The sequence below is a fragment of the Alligator mississippiensis genome, chromosome 1, assembly GCF_030867095.1.
Source record: "Alligator mississippiensis isolate rAllMis1 chromosome 1, rAllMis1, whole genome shotgun sequence".
Lineage (NCBI taxonomy): Eukaryota > Metazoa > Chordata > Crocodylia > Alligatoridae > Alligator > Alligator mississippiensis.
This window is the reverse complement of record NC_081824.1, coordinates 198,660,194-198,679,999: the sequence shown is the minus strand read 5'-3', so window position 1 is coordinate 198,679,999 and position 19,806 is coordinate 198,660,194. Positions and strand designations below refer to the sequence as shown.

Below are 19,806 nucleotides of genomic sequence, written 5' to 3'. Positions count from 1 at the left end.
GCTAATCAGCATCAAAACTTTGGTAAGGTCAGTAATTATTGTATAAAACAGCCTGGCAACTAGTTTTAACATCTTCAGGCAGCTAAGCTGTGTGGAATTCAAGATAACTTTTGGTTTTTTTAATAAAGTTTTCATTTGCATTACGTGTGTAGCAGTATTAAACTAAATGTAACTACTATCATTTAAGGGTCCCTTTACAATGTCAGAATGATAAAAAGTTGCCTTAGTACAAATAAGAAACAAGACCTTTGACTTCATAGCCTTTGATCAGGTTATTTAAATCTAGACTGTAACTTTTATTCAGGTGATACTACATCTACCCACCATCATATTTAATGTATATTTTTCTCATGTAGTTTGGCATGTCAAGATCCAAATAGGAAATATGTAATCAACTAAAACATGGAATTTTGATACACAAATATTTTAATTAAAAAGAAAAACTTTTTGAAGGGAGAAATCAGGAAGAGAAAACTATAGACGGAGTGCTCTGTCCCAATACAATGCAATGTATCAACGCCGACTGACATCTAAATAGTACAATTCCCCCCAAAATGTGGGTATTAATTTATAGTCCTCAGAGCCAACTTGCATTATGGTGATGATGATGAGAACGTTGAATTTACTGAAAAGTTAAATATTACAGGATATGTCTCAACCCTCACCACACAGTGCTCAGTTCAGCCAGCTGTTCAGGCATTCTTGGAAACTCTGAGTCCTAATGTACAGTCAGCAGCATGCTACACACTGGAAAGTCCCATATAAAGAGAATGTGAACTTTCTGAGAATCCTATAAACTGTTTCTCCAAGCAAGAATTCTCCATGCTCTATGATAATGGTGGCCCACTTCTTTGGAAGGTGTGCCATAAATTAACCCTGCAGCCTCCCCAAGTACAACTCCATCTGCTGCTCTATTTTCAGCTCCCTGCCTTATTTATACCTGTGTTGCTTATCCCTCCCCCCCAATCAGCCAAATGCCATGCACACAGTCTGTCTATGCTACTTGTGTCACTCATACCTCAGGTTGGCCAAAGAACAACAGCAAACCTATAACTTTACTAAAAAACTTAAATCCAATCCATTTGTCCTTTTGAGTTGGACTCTTGTGGGCTCCCTACTGGTGCTGCCATAAGATCCCTATGCTCTTCCTCAGGAAAATTCCAGTGGATAAAAGTAGAATCTACTAAATATAAAGCTGATGGGAGACGCTGCTGTGGAGAGTGGTCCTCCCTTCACAGTTGTAGAGCCTTAACTTCACAGTTTGCTCAGATAGGGTTCCATGGGATTATGAGGAAAGGGAACATATTGGGCACATCTACATGAGATGCTACATCACTGTAGCGATGAGCTGCAGTGACCTAGCTCATCATTACAGCAACGTAGCATCAGCAGGCATGAACTGTGATGCCAGTGCTACTGCACAGTAGAGTCAGAAATGACCCTTGCACTGCCGAGACTGTGTAGTAACAGCAATTACTGCTCAGTCATTTAGTACTTGCTTTAGCAGCGTACATGTAGTCATGCCCATTGTAGAGAAGATGTATACCTTCCCATTGTGCCATTTTAGGATCATTTTATACTGCCAGAGAAATACAAGAAGCTTTTGTATGAATAAGATTGGAGCACCTCTATATATGGAATGACATTCTGCATTGATCCCAACGGAGTGACTTCAATTTATAAGTTAAGTATATGCTATACTTAAGGATTTGGTAAGGCCTTTCTATGTCCTCCATCTACAGTAGCACAAACACATACTACTACAGGTTAGTTTAAGTAAATATGTGCTAAGGCAGTATCTTAAGTGCATGTTGTTTTCCTGCTGTAAAGGTTCCTCCAGAGCTGTTTCAGATTTATTGGTGTTTGGAACCTTTTAAATATCCATTATTCACCTAATTGACCACAACAATTCCATTTGAGTCATCATTTATGTTTGTCAGAATATATTTAGGCAATTTTTAAAAATAAGTGTTATTTGCCTAATTGACCATAAAATCTCCCCTGGAAACCTGGGTTGGTTTCAGCAAATACATACTGTGGGCACAATAATGATATCTGTTAATACTTCATTTTTTCTCCTTACCTCTTCCAATTTGGGAACTCCAAATGTCTTAATTTAAGTTACTGGTGATCAAGGTTTTCTTTAGCCATTTGCCTCTACAGGACATAAGCCTTGGAAACATACCACAGTTGTTCTTTGAACCTTGCACTGATGAGTGTCTGCATTCACACAGCTACTATCGTTGGGTCTGAAGTCAACAGGTGATATTACTTCTGCTGCGAGGGAAAAATTGGCCTGCCTCCACCTTGCTCCCTGTCTCCCTGAATTAGGTCACCCCCCTCTACCCCCCACTCCAATCTCTAATTCTAAAAACAAAAACAAAAAACTTGATAGCATTTTCCTCCAAAGCCAAAGTGGTTTTAGAAACACTCTTATCATTCATTCCCTTTCAGGTCCCAGTTAGGTTTGTTTATTTTGCGTATTTGTTAAATAAACTGTATTTGTTCTATTCTGTTGGACAGTTCCTCAAACAAGAGAGGGCTGCAATGTGATGATCAGCTATTATTTTAAAGTCAAGAAAGCAATATGAAATTACAACAATAACTGAATTCTGAAACCTTTATTTCAGTGTCCTTTCTATTTATTTACCCTCTCACTGCCCCAATACAAACCTGCTGAAGCTAAACCCACATCAGAAATAAATGGAAGCTACTTTAAGGACTGCTGAATAAAGTTCTCCAAGCATCTGGTATAATGTAAACCTGTTACATGTGTAACGCAAACTTGTTCTCTGTTGCCACTGGCAGTCCAACCTCCCAAATAAGATCATCTTCAGAAACAGGTTAGTACTTTTTCCACAGTCTCCTGGTACTTGCAGTCATTATTATCCCCATTCCCACTTCCCAGTACCAGATGCCAGATTTGGGCTCCAAGTTTGTCTGAGAGCCTACATTACACATTTCTGATGTTCATCTCTTTCATTGGTTCTGTTAACCCACTGGACTCATCTCTAGACAGGCAGTATCCTCACTAGGATTTTAATATAAGTTGCTATTGTTCTGGCTGCAGAGCAAGGAGGCCTTTTGAGATGCAAAGAGAAAGTGATTTGCAAAAACAGCTGGGATCTTGTGGCCCTTGCCAAGAGTTTCCACACAGAAACATCTGAGATCACCCATAGTTCTACCCTATTAGAAATGGAGTCATTTGTAACAGTTGGAAGTACTTGGAAATATGTCTACTATTACGTCTTGACATAATTTAGCCATCCTGGAGCTTTCAGGGTACCTCGGTGGATGGATGCCTGGTTGGTGAAACCCAAATGACTCGAGTCAGAAGAGAGCTTAAATGCACAGCTCAGCCAAGATGGCAGTGCCTCTGGGCTTGTACAATAACTGAACTTGAGGCACCCAAATAAGTTTTCTGGTGAAAACACAGGAACTGAAATGGGATTAAGGAAGGCTCCTACATTCCCTAGAAGTCTCATTTTGGGTTCCAAAGTTCCCTTCTTACCCTAGACCTTAGTTTCTTTGTATATTAATTACCCTATCTGTAAAATTGGATAATAGTGTTTCCCTACCTCACCAGGATGTTGTGAAACAAATGACATAAAAACATTGTGAGGCACTCAAATACTATGGTATTGCATGCCTAAGACACAGAGGGCATGTCTACATGTGCACTTTAATGCACAGTAGTCTATTCTACTGAGCATTAAAGCAGTGCATAAAAAACTGCTAATATGCTAATACGCAGAATAGGCTACTGTGTATTAAGTGTCACCTAAAAAGGACATTTATTTAATACCTCATACTGGCAATACTATATTTAATGCACATTAAGAAAAACACATTAATGCATGTGTAGACAAACCCACAGACTTGCTTTTCTTGTGCTTAGGGCTAGCCAGGTATAATAACTATGTCTATTTTTATATAGTGTTTATACTTTGCATCTTGCAGTGATGATAAATGTGCCACCCTTATAGACTTTTCCATCCCTAAAATATGTAGGGAATGTCAGAAGACAATTTTTCTTACAAATCCATGGACAAAATAGCATTAGATTAAGTAGTATTTGATGAGAGCACTATCTTTTGTATGTGTACATCTCTGCTATCTTCATGTTCATTCTCTTTCTCCTACCCTCCCTCCCTTTCTGTTGCTCTTTTGAGACCAAATTTTTTTTTTTCCTGTTGAACTTCTGTAAATAAATCCTAATACTTAGTGGTCAAGGAAAGATAAAAACAAGGAGCAATGGTCTCCAGTTGCAGCACGGGAAGTTTAGGTTGGATATTAGGAAAAACTCTCTCACTAGGAGGGTGGTGAAGCACTGAAACAGGTTACCTAGAGAGGTGGTAGAATCTCTATCCTTGGAGGTTTTGAAAGGAAGTCTTGACAAAGCCCTGACTGGGATGATCTAGTTTGGCATGGTCCTGCTTTGAGCAGAGGGTTGGACTAGGTGACCTCCTGAGGTCCCTTCCAACCCTCATTTTCTATGATTCTATGGCTTTAGGAAAAAATGGTCACATAGGCTGCTTACCAGGTAGCCAGCATGACTCATGTAATTGTTTTGAATTTAAAAAAAAAAATCATATTATAAAACAAATACACATACATAATGTGTGTATACACATGTATGCACACACTCACATATATGACCACCTCAAGTATTTCCCTTACAACCATGAACTCTGTATTCTGACCTCATATGAAAAATGTAAATAAGTATAGTTAATCAATACATTTTCATTTCTCATTTAAATGTCATATTCAGGAATCAACTATAAAATGCACATGAAAAATTAACTTTATTTCACTGGTGGCACATATTAGATAATTATTTCAAATCACTTTTCTGTTGATTATTTTATTTCTGCATTTTACTTCTTTTTTTTTTTTTGCAGAGCAGAATAGTTGTTTAATCCAAATTTCCTCTCTTAACCGGCAGCATTAATTTTTAATAGAATTAGTGTTACATGATCCTAGGGTATTCTGGCATTATTGCCTTCAGCTGATTTTCAGCTTGGATGCTTCCTCCATTTTGTTCTAATCTCTGAACCTCTCTAACAGGCTGTTTATAGCTTATATTTCTTGTTTACATGTCTTGGAATTGGCTGTTCTCATTGTGGTACTACCTTCAATGGAAGAGTGAACACAAAGGGCTTCTTACTGGCTGGAATTTCTCTTTTCTTCAGGCTGCCCTCAAATTTTGTCTTCTTGATGGCATTAACCACCCTCATTCCAAACCAGGTACTGGTGTTTCTAGGTTCTTTCTCTGTTTCTTGACAGGAAAGCAATCTTCCTCCTCTGTCAATAATGCTAGGGCTGTCTAACTGGCAGCCCAAGGGCCGAATGTGACCCTGAGGGGTTAATGTGCAGCCCCCCAGGCCCTGGTCCAGCTGCCACTTCCCCCACTGCTCCAGCAGCTTATGTGGCTGGAGTGACCAGGTTCCCCCTCCCTCCTCTTGCTTCTTCTCCCTCTCTCAGCGCCTCTGGGTGGGTCAGGGCCGGGTGGTGGGAGGGCACTGCATGTGCAGCAGGAGGAAATCCATGCTGCCCACACTACAAGACTGGAACTGGAACCGTGAGAATGAGTATGTCTGTGCTGTTCATGCTGTGTGTGTGGTAAAGAATAGCCAGGTTACCTGGCTGTGCATGCAGCAAGGGAGAGCTAAACTGCCCAGGCTGTGCATATGCCGGGGAGAGTCAGGCTGTACAGGTGGCAGGGGTGGTCAGGCTGCCCAGGCTATGAATGGGGTGAGGGAAAAGACGGTTGGCTGTGCTGTGTACACAGTGTGGGGAATGCTGGAAGGCTGAAGCCCATGCAGCCTGGAGGTCTGCAGCCAATACTGTACAGCATGTAGCCCCACACTGTCCAGAAGGTGGATGGCCTAGAATTATGCTATATAGTACCTTTGATAAAACGCATACTGCCTTCAGTGAAGCTGTCTTAATGGGTCGTATCTCACAAAAGCACTGTAACAAGTATCAACCATATTAGAAAGAGGAAAAAGCACTAACAACTTAAGTTGTCTGGTTTATTAAACAGATTATGCAAATAAAGTCTCAATGAAGATAGGCCCTTTTAGTCCATGTCTTACCGATCTTTTTTTTTTTCCTTTCCCCTACCTCCATTTGAAGAAAGAGGAGCACCACATTAGAAAAGAAAACTTTGAAAGCTGCAGTGACAGTCTTACTAGGCTATTTTTCAAAGCTGGATATAGCTTGAATTTTATTATACCAGTTCCCAAAACTTGAGAGATTTTTTTGGAGTCCAAACTTTTCTACAGATTTTTCTTTAAAAAGAATAACCACATTATTTTTAAAACTGTCATTTTCAAAAATACCAAAACTACAAACACTTTTTATTTTAAAAAACCATGCCAAAGACTTAATACTACAAGCACCTATTCATATTGTTACCTTCATACATGTGAATTATTACATAGTCTCAAAGCAGATCTTCATGGGCAAAGAATTAAGTTGACTCGTAAAAGCTTGCTGGTATAGGGTCCAAGTGACTTACTCAGGAATCAACAACCTATGGCCCATGAGCTAGATCTGGCCTTTCAAGCTATTGAATCCAGCCTCCAGATACAGGGCTTTGGCCATAGGGAGCTTCTGTTTCCCAAGGCAGGGAAAAAAATGGCAGTGGTAACTGGGACCTAGAATATAGAAGACTGGACACCTTCAAGTCATCCAGCCCCGATGGCTTAACCCCAGGGTGCTCAAGGAGCTGGCGAGCATCATAGCTCAGCCCCTGGCACAGATCTTTGAGAACTCCTGGCGCTCTGGTGAAGTGCCTGAAGATTGGAAGAAGGCCAATGTGGTGCCTATCTTCAAGAAGGGGAGGAAAGTAGATCCGGCAAACTACAGGCACATCAGCCTGACCTCTATTCTGGGGAAGGTCTTAGAAAAGATTATCAAAGAGGCCATTCTTAACAGACTGGCCAATGGCAGCACCCTGAGGGATAGCCAGCATGGATTTGTTGTGGGTAGGTCTTGCTTGACCAATCTTATCTCCTTTTACGACCAAGTGACATATCACCTGGACAAGGGGGAAGAGATTGATATCATATATCTTGACTTTAAAAAAGCCTTCAATCTGGTATCCCATGATCACCCCTTGGCAAAACTGGCCACTTGTGGCTTCGGCTTCACCACGATCTGCTGGCTGGGGAATTGGCTCTGTAGTCGGACCCAGAGAGTGGTGGTTGATGGAAGTCAATCATCATGGTGCCCTGTGACCAGTGGGGTCCCTCAAGGCTCTGTCCTTGCGCCAACACTATTCAACGTCTTCATTAATGATGTGGACATTGATGTCAAAAGCGGACTGGCTAAGTTCACCAATGACCCCAAAATCTGGGGTAAAGCATCCATACCTGAGGACAGAAGGGTGATCCAGGCTCACCTTGACAGGCTCAGAAAATGGGCGGACGAGAACTTGATCGTGTTTAACACTGATAAATGCAAGGTTCCTTGGGAAGAAAAACCCACAGCATGCTTATAGGCTCAGCAGCGCTAAGCTGGTTAGCACTATGGATGAAAAGGACTTGGGGGTCATGATTGACCACAAGATGAACATGAGCCTTCAATGTGATGCTGCAGCTAGTAAAGCGAGCAAAATCATAGATGCTGACTTGCATCCATAGATGCTTCTCAAGCAAATCCCAGGATGTCATTCTTCCATTGTACTCAGCCTTGGTGAGGCCGCAGCTGGAGTACTGCATCCAGTTTTGGGCTCCGCAATTCAAAAAGGATGTGGATAAGCTTGAGAGAGTCCAGAGGAGAGCCACACGTATGATCAGGGGTCAGGAAAATAGACCTTATGATGAGAGGCTGAGAGCCATGGGACTCTTCAGCCTGGAAAAGCGCAGGCTCAGGGGTGATCTGGTGGCTGCCTATAAGTTTATCGGGGTGCTCATCAGGATCTGGGGGAATGTCTGTTCACCAGAGCGCCCCAAGGGATGACAAGGTCAAATGGTGACAAACTCCTTCAGGAACATTTCAGGTTGGACATAAGGAAGAACTTTTTTACTGTCTGAGCCCCCATGGTCTGGAATAGACTGCTGCCGGCGGTGGTTCAAACACCTACTTTGAACACCTTCAAGAGAAATTTAGATATTTATCTTGCTGGGATCTTAGGATCCTAGCTGACTTCCTGCCCTGGGGCAGGGGGCTGGACTTAATGATCTTCCTAGGTCCCTTCCAGTCCTAATGTCTATGAAATCTATTAAATATGTTCTGAGCTGGATCATTCCAGCCCACAGCCTAAGAAGGTTGCTGATCACTGGACTAAGCCAACCAAACAAAACTGACACAGAAAATACAAGCAAAAAAACCACATCTAAGCAAAAGAGGGTAAATAGCAAATAACACCCCCCGCCCCAAAAAAACCAACCCAAAAAACTAAACAGGTTAAATGAAAATGTATAAAAGTTTTGGTCAAAAGATGGGAAATGCAGAGAAGAACCAAATGTTTTTATGTAAATAACTGTTTAAAAAAAGATGCAATTATAAATCCGTGAATCTGTGTGAACTTGCTCTAAACAGAGCTCAAATCTAAGACTAGCTAAACGTTTCAGAGGAAGAATGACAACTCAAATTATCCCCTTCAGTCCAAGAGCATGGCACAAACCTTTTTTCCACAATGATGTATAGAACAGCACCTAAGAAAAATCTGCCTAGTGTTCTGCTCCATGTATTACCAAGGAACACAACAGCAGGTGCATTCAATAATATGTAAAGGGGGTAGAGGGAAACTTGTAAATGCTGCTGCAATCATATTACCAAAATATCAACCATACACTAGAGAGAAATGTTTTTGTGTCGCACAAAGGAAATTTAGCCTTGCTTTGAAAAATTCCTTCCCTTTGTCAGTTTGTTTCACAGTCTTTGAATGTTATGATTTAAATGTAGCATTATTGCATCTTCAGGATTTTAATGCAATGAAAAATAAAATGAAGTTCATTCTGACTACACTTTTTTAGAAAAAGAAAATTGGCCTCAAATTAAAATTGGTTGGCACTTATGTAACTGTTTCTGTGGAAACAACCAAGAAGTTTCTCAGTGCTCTAAGGAAAACTATAGGGCTGTCCAGTTTCAATAAATTACAGTATTAGCATATGCTGTGGTTATAGTGGATTTTTTTTTTTTGTATACAATTCCCTTAGTTAAAATCTACTTATCAAATGCATAAACATACTATGCATTTTTCTTGTTGTGAAAGTAAAAATATAAACATCAAACATCCTAAAATAATTGGCATTTGAAGCAAAAAACAAATATATTTTTTCATGCTTCCTGTGAGATTTTGCTGCTGTTATGTGTCATGAAGTGCTGTTCCCCTTCCTACAGAGGCTACAGGAACGCATTTGCCCTCACAAGAATGTAAACTTGGCATTCACCCTGGCAGATTCCCATTCCCTCCCCCTCTCATTTAACATTAACTCACTCCTATACTAGTATTGGAAGGTTAAGGTCACAGCTTTGTTTACAGAATGCAACATTATACAAACGAAGATTAAACAAGAGAGCCTTGCACAAAATGCACACAAAAGCACAAAAAAAAAAAATTTATAATGATGCTGACCTTGTTAGTGGGAACTCCCCCTGGAAATAACTTGCCATTCCCCAAATGAGTGTAGTGTGGCTGCTCTAGCCTCTTCTAAATATTAACTACCCATGATTTCTCCTCTACATACCCAACTCCTACGTAAAGTCAGCGCTCCCATATAAACTGAGGACTTTATGTTCCAAACCAGGAGAAATTTTAAAAACATTTTATAGTTGGCAGAACCACATGGTTCATATCCTCTTCCCACAGTCTTTTCTCATCCTTCCACAGCTGGAAATCTTGTCAAAGGCTCTCCTATATAACAGCCGCCTTTAGCACAATACATAAGCTGGGCAGATGGCAGGGTGGACTCCTTCAGTCAGAATGCCAGAACCATGGGAATCAACACTTCTTCCTGCTTCACATCTTCCTCAGCCTTGCTTCTTGCCACCCCTACCCACTGCCTTTTCCTGCAAAAAGACATCCTGCTTATTCATTCATTTAATTACTGCTGGCTGCCTAGGTCCAATAGAGGCAAATGCAGGAGTGAGAGGCCATCAAGTTATGTCCCTTCAGTCTCCATCCCTCTGCCCCCTCCCCCCCCCCCCCCCCGCTCCCCCTTTTAAAGATTAGAGCATTTATACTAAGGGGAGAATGTGCCTTAGACCCAGATGTGATCAAGGAGTAGTGTTGAAGCTGTACCGCCTTAACAGTAGTCCCTAGGAGGTACTGTGTCTCAGATGCAGCCCGCACAAGGGGTGATTCTCTCCCTGCTTCCTGGTTGGAGAATTATCTGTTGTTTGCCAAAGCAATGAGCAAATTGTGACTCCCCACATCAGAGTATCTATGCCGGCAAATTCATTGTGAGACGGAGCTGCGGTGCGGGAAGGCACAAATGCCTGCTTCCATCCGCATCCAGACCCAAGGCCTGACAGTACCTTGCTTAGGGGCATAAGATTCCTCTCTCTTACTATATTCTGTATGGGCATACCGTGTGAAAGACAATTCTACTTTTAATAAGACAGACAACATGTTATTTGGTATTGATTACTGTCAAATTGTTATTTAATAGCTTCACAGTTATTTTGGTATTGAATATTGTTAGTTGTCTGTGTATGTATTAAAATGTTAAAAGCAGCTTTTAACTGTTCTATTTTCTACTCACACATCTTCAGGAGTTTTAGCTGTACACATTAAAATGCAAAGGGATCTAAGGGAATATATTTCAATCAGTTTGTTTAGTTGTTACCAGTCAGAATACCAGACTCGGGTAACATGGAAATGCTTACTTTAAAAAGGAAATCACTGAATATGCAATGTTTTAAGGATTATGAAATATAACTCTGCATTGCAATAACTAGGCTGTATCAGACCCTAGATAAATCACAATGAATGCCAAACTTTGCAAATACTGTACTTTGTAAAAAGAAAACACTCATGAAAGTTCTTTTTTTAAAGGCAGTTATCCTCTCTGGGAAATCTTCATGTGCATCATTATGCACTGTTACCCTGATACAGGAAGTGCTGCTCTTTCAAGGAAATATTCAATCAATACCCTAACTACTTACTGAGCATTAAAGAACACAGAGTTTCTGTAAGGAAAAATAACAACCCTGATGTGCTCAGGGACTGGCACCAGCCGATTTATATTTGTGTTCTTTGAAACCCAGTCTGTTAATGTGTTCTTCATCACAACTAGTCAGTTAATTGGAAAGGGCACTGAGCTTAACCTTTACATGGCTAACATGTCTTTGCTGCAAAGAGCTGAAATAAGCTAACTTGGCACATTGGAATATTATTATTGATGTTGTATTGTCACAGCATCTGGTAGGTCCACCAAGGTAGGTTGTGCACTGATACCTTTGCCTCTCTCAGAAGCACTTCCTCTTTGTATTTAAATAGCTTCATTCCCTTTATTTAATACTGCTGTGCATCCATTCATAGCACCTAACAAAGTAGGCTGTAGCCTACAAAAATTCATACATCTCCAAATGAGTTAGTCTATAAGGTGCCATTCTGCCATGCCTTCTATAAAACAAAAAGAGAGTTCCTACTTCAAACGCTTATTATCTAGTTAAAAGAATGACCTACCCCATGATAAGGGGTATCTACTTAAAATATTTTTCACCCCTTTGAAGTATTAGATCAACTGAAGTTGTAACTGTTCAGCATTCTTATTTTCCATTTTAAAACTGAGGAGTCATGGGCTGAACCCTTCAGGTATGATGAAACCAGGGGTATCATAAACCCCAGTGCAGCCCCTATAGGAACCTGACCTCTCATGGTAGAGTGGCAGTCAGGATTCCATTCAGAGAGCCAGAGTGATCCTGGTCCATGACTCCAGGTCTTCAGATGTGGTGGAGGAGCATGGGATGGGCCAGTGCCTAAGCTGGTGTACTCAGGCCTTGTGTGTCCCCACATTTTCTGGCTGCTTCTTTATTCGCCTCTGCAAGGGCATCAACTAGCTTAACTGCCTCATTCATGGTACCTGGTTAGTGCTGTTTTACCCACTTTTGGGTCTGGTCCTCGAGGTCCCAGATGAACTGCTCCAGCACCAGCATACCAAACATCCAGATGGACCATGTCTCTTCAGATTTCAGCCATTTTGTGGCCATAACCCCAAGTACCTAAGCCAGGATCCAGAGTTTTTTCTCTCTCTTATTCTTTTTTGCCTGAAACTATAACCAGTAATACTTGGGGGAAGGCTCAAGGTGATATAACATGGCCTCCTTAACTTTCCTATAACCCAGTGCATCAATTCATGACAGAACCAGGTATGTAGCTTGAGCACGTCTGATCAGCAAGGGTCCTAAGTGGATCTGGCATCCCACTGTGCTGCAGAGGCAATAAGCACAGAAGATTTGAGGTAGGCCTCAGGGTCATCTTCCTTTATCATTTTTGTCACTCAAGGCTTCCCCATGGCCCTGGGCATTTACAGCCTACATCTCAGCTAACCTCTCTGCCAGGTCTTGCTGGCATGAAAACAAGGCAAGCTGGGCATCCATGTCATTTGCCCGAGCCTGGACAAGCTCCTGTGATAGTTGTAAAATGGTTTCCTGTGGCTGTGGCCTAGGAGCTATAAGCCCAGCTAGGCCAATCGTTGAACCTTCCATAATCTTCTTTCCTTGGCCCACAGGTTAGAACCATTATCCTACAGATCCTGTATTCCCTTCCCAGCCAATGCACCAATTCTAGAGGGATCCAGGCTGAGCAGCCACACTAGGGAGAGACCCATGCCAGTGGATGTCTCACTCTTCTATTTTCATATCTTGCCCGCTATGACTTGGTGTAACCCAAAATGGTATCAAGAGGTGGTACCTGACTGGAGAGGACTGGATGAGACTGATGTGGGTTATGACATCCAGGAGTCTTCTGTGGGGCCCCACTTCCCCTATACCCTACCCCTTTCCAGTTGGGTGTTTTTATTGTTGCTTGGAATAGACATCTAGATGTACTGACCATCTAGCCTCATTGTTCAGGCAGAAGAGTCTGTGATGGAAGGAAACCACATTGTCCAGGTTCAGCGCATCTTGGCTGAGCCCTTGGTCTTTGCTGCAGTTCTGCGGTCAGCGGCGTTCAGCTTACATAAAAAAACCAACTAATATAACTTAAATAACAGTGTCCATGCCTGCTGCAGGCCCTTCCTTGGCTCAGCAAAGTAACTTGGCTGCCTTTCTTCAGGCAGTGGTGCTCCTCAGGGCTTGCCCTTTTTAAGGGCCCAATCCAAATGGGCTAGTCCATCCTGGGCTGAACTCTTTGAGTACTGTGGGGCCAGGGGTATCACAAACCCCAGTGCAGCCCCTAAAGCATTACCACCTCCTGCAGTAGAGCAACAGTCAGGATTCCATTCAGAGAGGCAGAATGATCCTGGTCCATGACTCCAGGTCTTCAGCTCCAGCGGAGGAACATGGCACAGCCCGGTGCCTATGCTGGTATTCCCTTTCCTGGGGTTGGTGCTGCCTTATGTGAGGAGTTCCAGGTTGGTCTGGGAGCTCATCAGCCCTTGCATGTGCTATTTCTAGGCTCTAGGTGGTGTTCCCTGTGCCAGCCGCTTGTCCTGTTCTCAAGCTGCAGCCTGTGTCCCCTTGGAACTGGGGTTCCACCCCGGCCTGCGAGAGAAGGCTCAGGGAAGCCAGCTGTTCACTGGCTGCCTGCCTGGTGGTGCAGCAGAGCACACTGTCAAGCTCATGGCTCGCCACTTCTCCATGAGCCTGGCTGGGGATCTGCTGCTTGGGGAGCATGCCAGCAGTCATCGCCCTGGTGAGTACAGGACTCGGCCAGGTCCCTACTACACAAGGTATATCACATCAAGTGGTCTCCCTGCATCCACAGAGCCAGTCATCTTATCATAGAAGGCAATCTGCTTGGTCAAGCATCACTTGCCCTTGGTGAATCCATTCTGACTGTTCCTAATCACTTTCTTCTCCTCCAAGTAATTAGAAATAGATTCCTTGAGGATCTGCTCCATGATTTTTCCAGGGACTAAGATGAGGCTGACCAGTCTGTAGTTCCCTGGATCCTCCTTTTTCCCTTTCTTAAATATGGCCACTATACTTGCCCTTTTCCAATCATCTGGGACCGCTCCCAATCACCATGAGTTTTCAAAGATGATGGCCAGTGGCTCTACAGTCTCATCAGTCAATTTCCTTAGCACTCATGGGTGCATCCTGTCCCACCTTATGAACTTGTATATCTTCAGCTTTTCTAAACAGTCCCTAACCTGTTTTATGCCACAGTTGGCTGCTTACCTCCTCTGAAAACTGTGCTTCCAGGTACAGTAGTCTGGGGCTGACCTTGCCTGTGAAGATTATGGTGAAAAAAGCATTGAGTACTTCAGCCTCTTCTGCATCCTCTGTCACAAGGTTGCCTCCCACATTCAGTAATGGACCCACACTTTCCCTGATCCTCCTCTTGTTACTGACATACTTGTAAAAACCCTTCTTGTTACCCTTGATGTCCCTTGCTAGCTGAAACTCCCAATTGTGCTCTGGCCTTCCTGACTTCATCCCTGCATGCCCAAGCAAGACTCTTATACTCCTCCCTAGTTATTTGTCCAAGTTTCCACTTCTTATAAGCTTCCTTTTTGTGATTTAGTTTACTGAAGAGATCCCTGCTAAGCCAATCTGGTCTTCTGCCACACTTGCTAGTCTTCCTGCACATCAGGATGGTTCATTCTTACACTTTTACTAAGGTTTCTTTAAAGTACAGCCAGCTCTCCTGGACTTCTCTCACACTCAGACTGACTTCCCAGGGGATCCTGCCTATGAGTTCCCTGAGTGAATCAAAGTCTGCTGTTTTGAACTACAGGGTCCTTACTCTGCTGCTCTCTACCTTTCCTTTCCTCAGGATCCTGAACTCAATCATGTTGTGATTGTTGCTGCCCAAGTTGCCATCTACTAGTACATTCCCTGCCAATTCTTCCCTGTTTGTGAGCAGAAGGTCAAGAAGAGCACGGCCCCTAGTTGGCCGCTCCATCCCTTGCACCAGAAACTTGTCCCCAACACTCTCCAAAAACTTCCTGAATTGCTTGAGCTCTGCTGTTTTCCCTCCCAGGAGATGTCAGCGTGATTGAAGTCCTCCATGAAAACCAGTCTCTGTGATCTGGAAACTTCCACTAGCTGTTTGAAGAAAGCCTCATCCACCACTTCCTCCTGGTCTGGTGGTCTATAGCAGACCCCTACCACAACATTACCCCTGTTGCTCTCCCTTCTGTCCCTAACCCAAAGACTTTCAACACACTTATCTCCAGTTTCATACTGGAGCTCTGAGCAATCATATGGCTCTTTTACATAAAGTAGAACTCCTCCTCCTCTTCTTCCCTGCCTGTCCTTCCTGAACAGTTTATATCCATTCATGATAGTGCTCCAGTCATGCGAGCTCCCACCAAGTCTCTGTTATTCCAATCACATCATAGTTCCGTGACTGTGCAAGGACTTCCAATTTTTCCTACTTGTTTCCCAGGCTCTATGCATTCATGTACAGGCACCTAAGGTAACTAGCCAATTGCCCTGATTTCTCAGGAAGAATAAGAATACCTCCCCTGCTACTTACTCCTACTTGCACTTCCTTCAAGTCCCCCACTTTCCCACTTACCTCAGGGCTTTGGTCTCCATCCCCCTGCAAACCTAGTTTAAAGCCCTCCTCACTAGGTTAGCAAGCCTGTCTGTGAAGATGCTCTTCCTTCTCTTCAGCAGGTAGATCCCATCTCTTCCTAGCAATCTTACTTCTTAGAACATCATACCTAGCATTCCCTCTAAGCTGTGTATGTGTGCAACTGTGCACAAGAAAAAATCATGCTGCACAATAACTTTTTAATGCCATGCACACAGTGGCATACCGACGGGGGAGAGGGGGCAGCAGGGGGCCATGGCCCCCGGGCACCGGCCTGGGGGGGATGTCCAGTGCCATAGCAAAGGGGCACTGATGCTCCCCCTGCTGCTGCTGCTGTCGGCTTCACATCTGGCCACTTGCCACCCGCTCCAAACTGGCCGGAGGCTTCTGCAGGAGGGAGAAGATACCTGCGCACTCCCAGCCAGGATTGCTCATGGATCACTAAACCTTAGAGAGAACATTGATCATACTGTGGTCAAAGAAACCAAAGACCTGCTGGTGACACCACCTGCACAGCCATGAATTGATCTGCAGGATGCGCCTGCTCCTGCCCAGGCCCTTTCCCTTGACTGGAAGGATTAAGGTGAATACCACCTGTGCCCCTGTCCCACTCACCCTTATACCCAGAGGCCTGTAGTCACTTTTGATTTGCTCAGGGCCTCCCCTGGCAGTATCATTTGTGCCCACATGGATAAGCAGCATGGGGTAGCATTCAGAGGGCTGGATGAGTCTCAATAATCCCTCCATTACATCTTGGATCCAGGATCCAAGCAAGCAGTAGACCTCCTGAGAAAACAGGTCAGGTCAGCAGAAGGAAGTCTCCAACTACCACCACCCATTGCTTCTTCTTGGTGGCGGGGGGTCTCAACCCTTCCTACCTTGGGGAGGCCTGGCCTGTCTTCCTCCACCAATGGAACATGCTCCTCCCTTTCTGTTGCTATGTCTCCATATCTGTTCTTCAGACAAACTGCTGCAGGTAGAAATGAAGATTTCTGCTTGCTGCCAGAGGTCACAAGCTTCTAGCTTCTACCTTCCTCAGAGTCCATGTCCTCTAGCGCTGCCTTTGGCAGTTCTTTCTCCACAGTCCTGGTGGTCTCCTCCAGCACTGAATTGATGAACTCCTCATGGCAGAGGATGCTTTGGAGCCTCACCACCTCTTCCTGTAGCTCTCTTGCCTGCTCCCTGAGAGACACCACCAGAAGGCACTGCTCACATCGCAGGCACTCTCCAACTTGGCAGAGCAAGCAGAGGTAGTGGCAGTGGCTCTGGCATTGCAACGTCCTTCAGCCATTTCCCCTGGGTCTATTAATCTGCCTCCACGCTCTTACTGCCCTTCTCCCAAGTACACCTTCCTAGGCAAACTCACCTGACGATGGCTTGTTTACTGTTCCTTGGCCCTGAAAGGTTTCTTTTTCCCTGCTTCTTCTCACCAAGCTTAAAAGCTCCCACTCAGAGGTGTGGGTGGGGGCAAACTGACTTATGAACTGCTTGCAAATGGCTTCCCTTGTTTGCTACTCATGTTCACTCACTCCCTGGTCACTCAGGGAGTCACCTTTAAGAGTACTTCTGGAATCATAAGATTTGTGTGAACAGTGGAACAATTGACATAATTTTCACCTCTTATGCCATGTAAAGCATTTTGGACCTGTGCAACCTCTTGTTGCTTAGGAAAAGAAATCCAAGTGCTGACTGGTGGTGTGAGGTGTTGGCTTTGCTGGGCCACATCAGCACTTTGGAAATATAAATGAATGAATTATAATCTAATGTTTTTTTCACTCTGCAGTAATATGATTCAGTGCAATGTTTCAAATACTCATGCTGGCTAGGTTCCCTGTGAGATGGCTGCATTCTGATATACAGTTGATATGGATGGATACTTTAGTATTCTTCAAGCCTGTAGCACAAGTTGTATAAACCATGACCTTTTTCTCATGATATACTATGGGTTAGATACTTTCAAACCTCATTTTGATAGCTGTGGTTTTATAAAGTTGTTGAAACTTACATTTCATAGGTTTTTAAGGTCTCAGAGTCTTTCAGGTAAGAAAGGAATGATTCTGGATAAAAGAATACTTGGGTTGAAAAACAGTGTTAAAATAAAGTAGCATGAGGGAATGCATGCTTAGTGGATCTTCTTACTTTCTACCCACAATTCATTTTGTTTCTTGTTTTCTTTCCTCCTCTGAAACTAGCTTAATACAACATATCACCAACAATTTTAAAGTTTTACTACTGTATGCCTGAGCTTTGGCAGCAGGTTAAGATGATCACAGCAAGCTTTAAATCACTAAGTATTGCTCCCTCATCATGACGTTACTCCTGGGAGCCAAACATTTAGGGTGTAATAAAAAGACATAACTAAGGTGAGTGTGTAAAGTGATCCAATGTACTTTAGAGCCAAAACACAGTAGTACATGTAAAAGAAAGAGAGAAGAGAGGAGAGGGAAGAAGGCTGTATACATGCACATATTAGCAAAGGGGATTGTAATTTTATCTACTTGGATTTTGTTCCCTCCGGGTGCATCTACACGAGGCACTTGCTGTTCATTGGCCTAATAACACTGCTCAGTAGACTGTGATAGCACAAATCGTGATAATAGTCTACTGCACAGTGTTATTAGGCTAATGCACAGTAAGCATCACTAATTAACCATGTGCCAGTGCTAATGCGCAGTAACATCAGGTACTATGCATTTAGTTAGTCCATTATTATGGAAGTAGTAAAATAAATGTGCAATATCTAAGGTGCATTAATCAACATGCATTCATACCCTCCGGGTAATTTGTCTGACAAATTACCTTTTAACTTTGATTAATTGAAATCGACAAATTAACTGCTAATTACTCAGTATGTAAAGTTCACCTACCCATCCTGGGAAATTAACTTTAGTCTCAAGGAAATACTGTAATCTTTAAAATCCTTCACTAGTTACGGCACCCACTATTACTTCATCTTTCCCATAAAGTCTCTGTATAAAATTGTGAAATATCCAGGGAGTGGTTATATGATCTATTTACCTTGGAAATTAATGAAAAAATCCCTTTCTCAATCAGTAAAGATATGATTTGTAGGGATTTAGCACCAAGAATATTAAGCCATCAGAAAGAAAGGGTTCAAGGTGCATTTGATGAACTAATTTAATTTTAGTATAATCCTCAGTCTGCTAGAATTATTGAGCACTTCATCACCTTGGAGCCAAAAGAAACTAAAGACTCTTGATACTAAAATTAGTTAAATGATTCTCAGTTAAACTGTTTTCTGAAGATATACTTTGTTTCTGACCAAAAGAAAATTTTCAAAGGAAGTGTCGGGCTTCCCTGAAAAATTTCAAATTGTCATGCTCTGATGAGAAGTCAAAGTTGTCTATGGAAAGCAGACACTCCTTGTAGACATATTCTTTTAGTCGGAAAGCCAAGTTTTCATCCAACCCAATTTTCCATCAATTTTGAAAAGAAAATTATTGACCAGCTCTAGTGCTGAGCTTCTCTGGCTTTCACTGTTTTATTCTTCAAGCATGTCTACCCAGCCCCTTTGAAAGTGCATCCAGGCATATTTCAAAGTCCATGTCCTCACCCAGAAAGTTTTTGCTTTAGAAAAGTAGAATTTCATTTCACTTTCCCCCACCACTTCCAAAAAATGGTTGCCTGAAAATAAGAAATAGGGTAAGGATATCAGAAACCCCTATTATAGCCATGGTCGTAGAGTCTTCTTCAGTAAGGGAGGACAGGCCCACATCTCAAAACCTACAGCTACTCTGCTTCTGACAGCCTGGATTTATCACAAGTAGTAACAAACTGCCAAAAATAATTTAAAAAGAGAGGAAGGGTGAAACGACAAGATAAAGGACTCCATAAACACAAGGAGAGCAGGGTGAAAAATTCCCAAGTAGTTCCTTGTTTTTAATAATAAATATTTATTTCTAAATGTACTCTTTACAGTGCAACAAAAACACACATTTTTAGGTTTTTTACTTAGATTTCTTTTCATTCAAATGAGAACTTTGAGCATTAATAAGGAAATTCAAATTGTCTGCAAAAACCCCCCACTTCCTGTTAGTGACTGAAACTCACCCTAACAGTTGAAAGGAAAGGGCATAAAGCAAAGCATTTCAAACTACTATCCCGGTCCTATCAGACTG

The 19,806-nt window shown here is 42.7% G+C and overlaps 1 protein-coding gene across 2 annotated transcripts in view; it reads right to left on the bottom strand.

Annotated features, from left to right (window-relative positions):
- The window catches only part of PRKCE (protein kinase C epsilon), a 534,211-nt gene that overhangs the window by 81,784 nt on the left and 432,621 nt on the right, over positions 1-19,806 (bottom strand). The gene's annotated exons all lie outside the window — the stretch shown is intronic.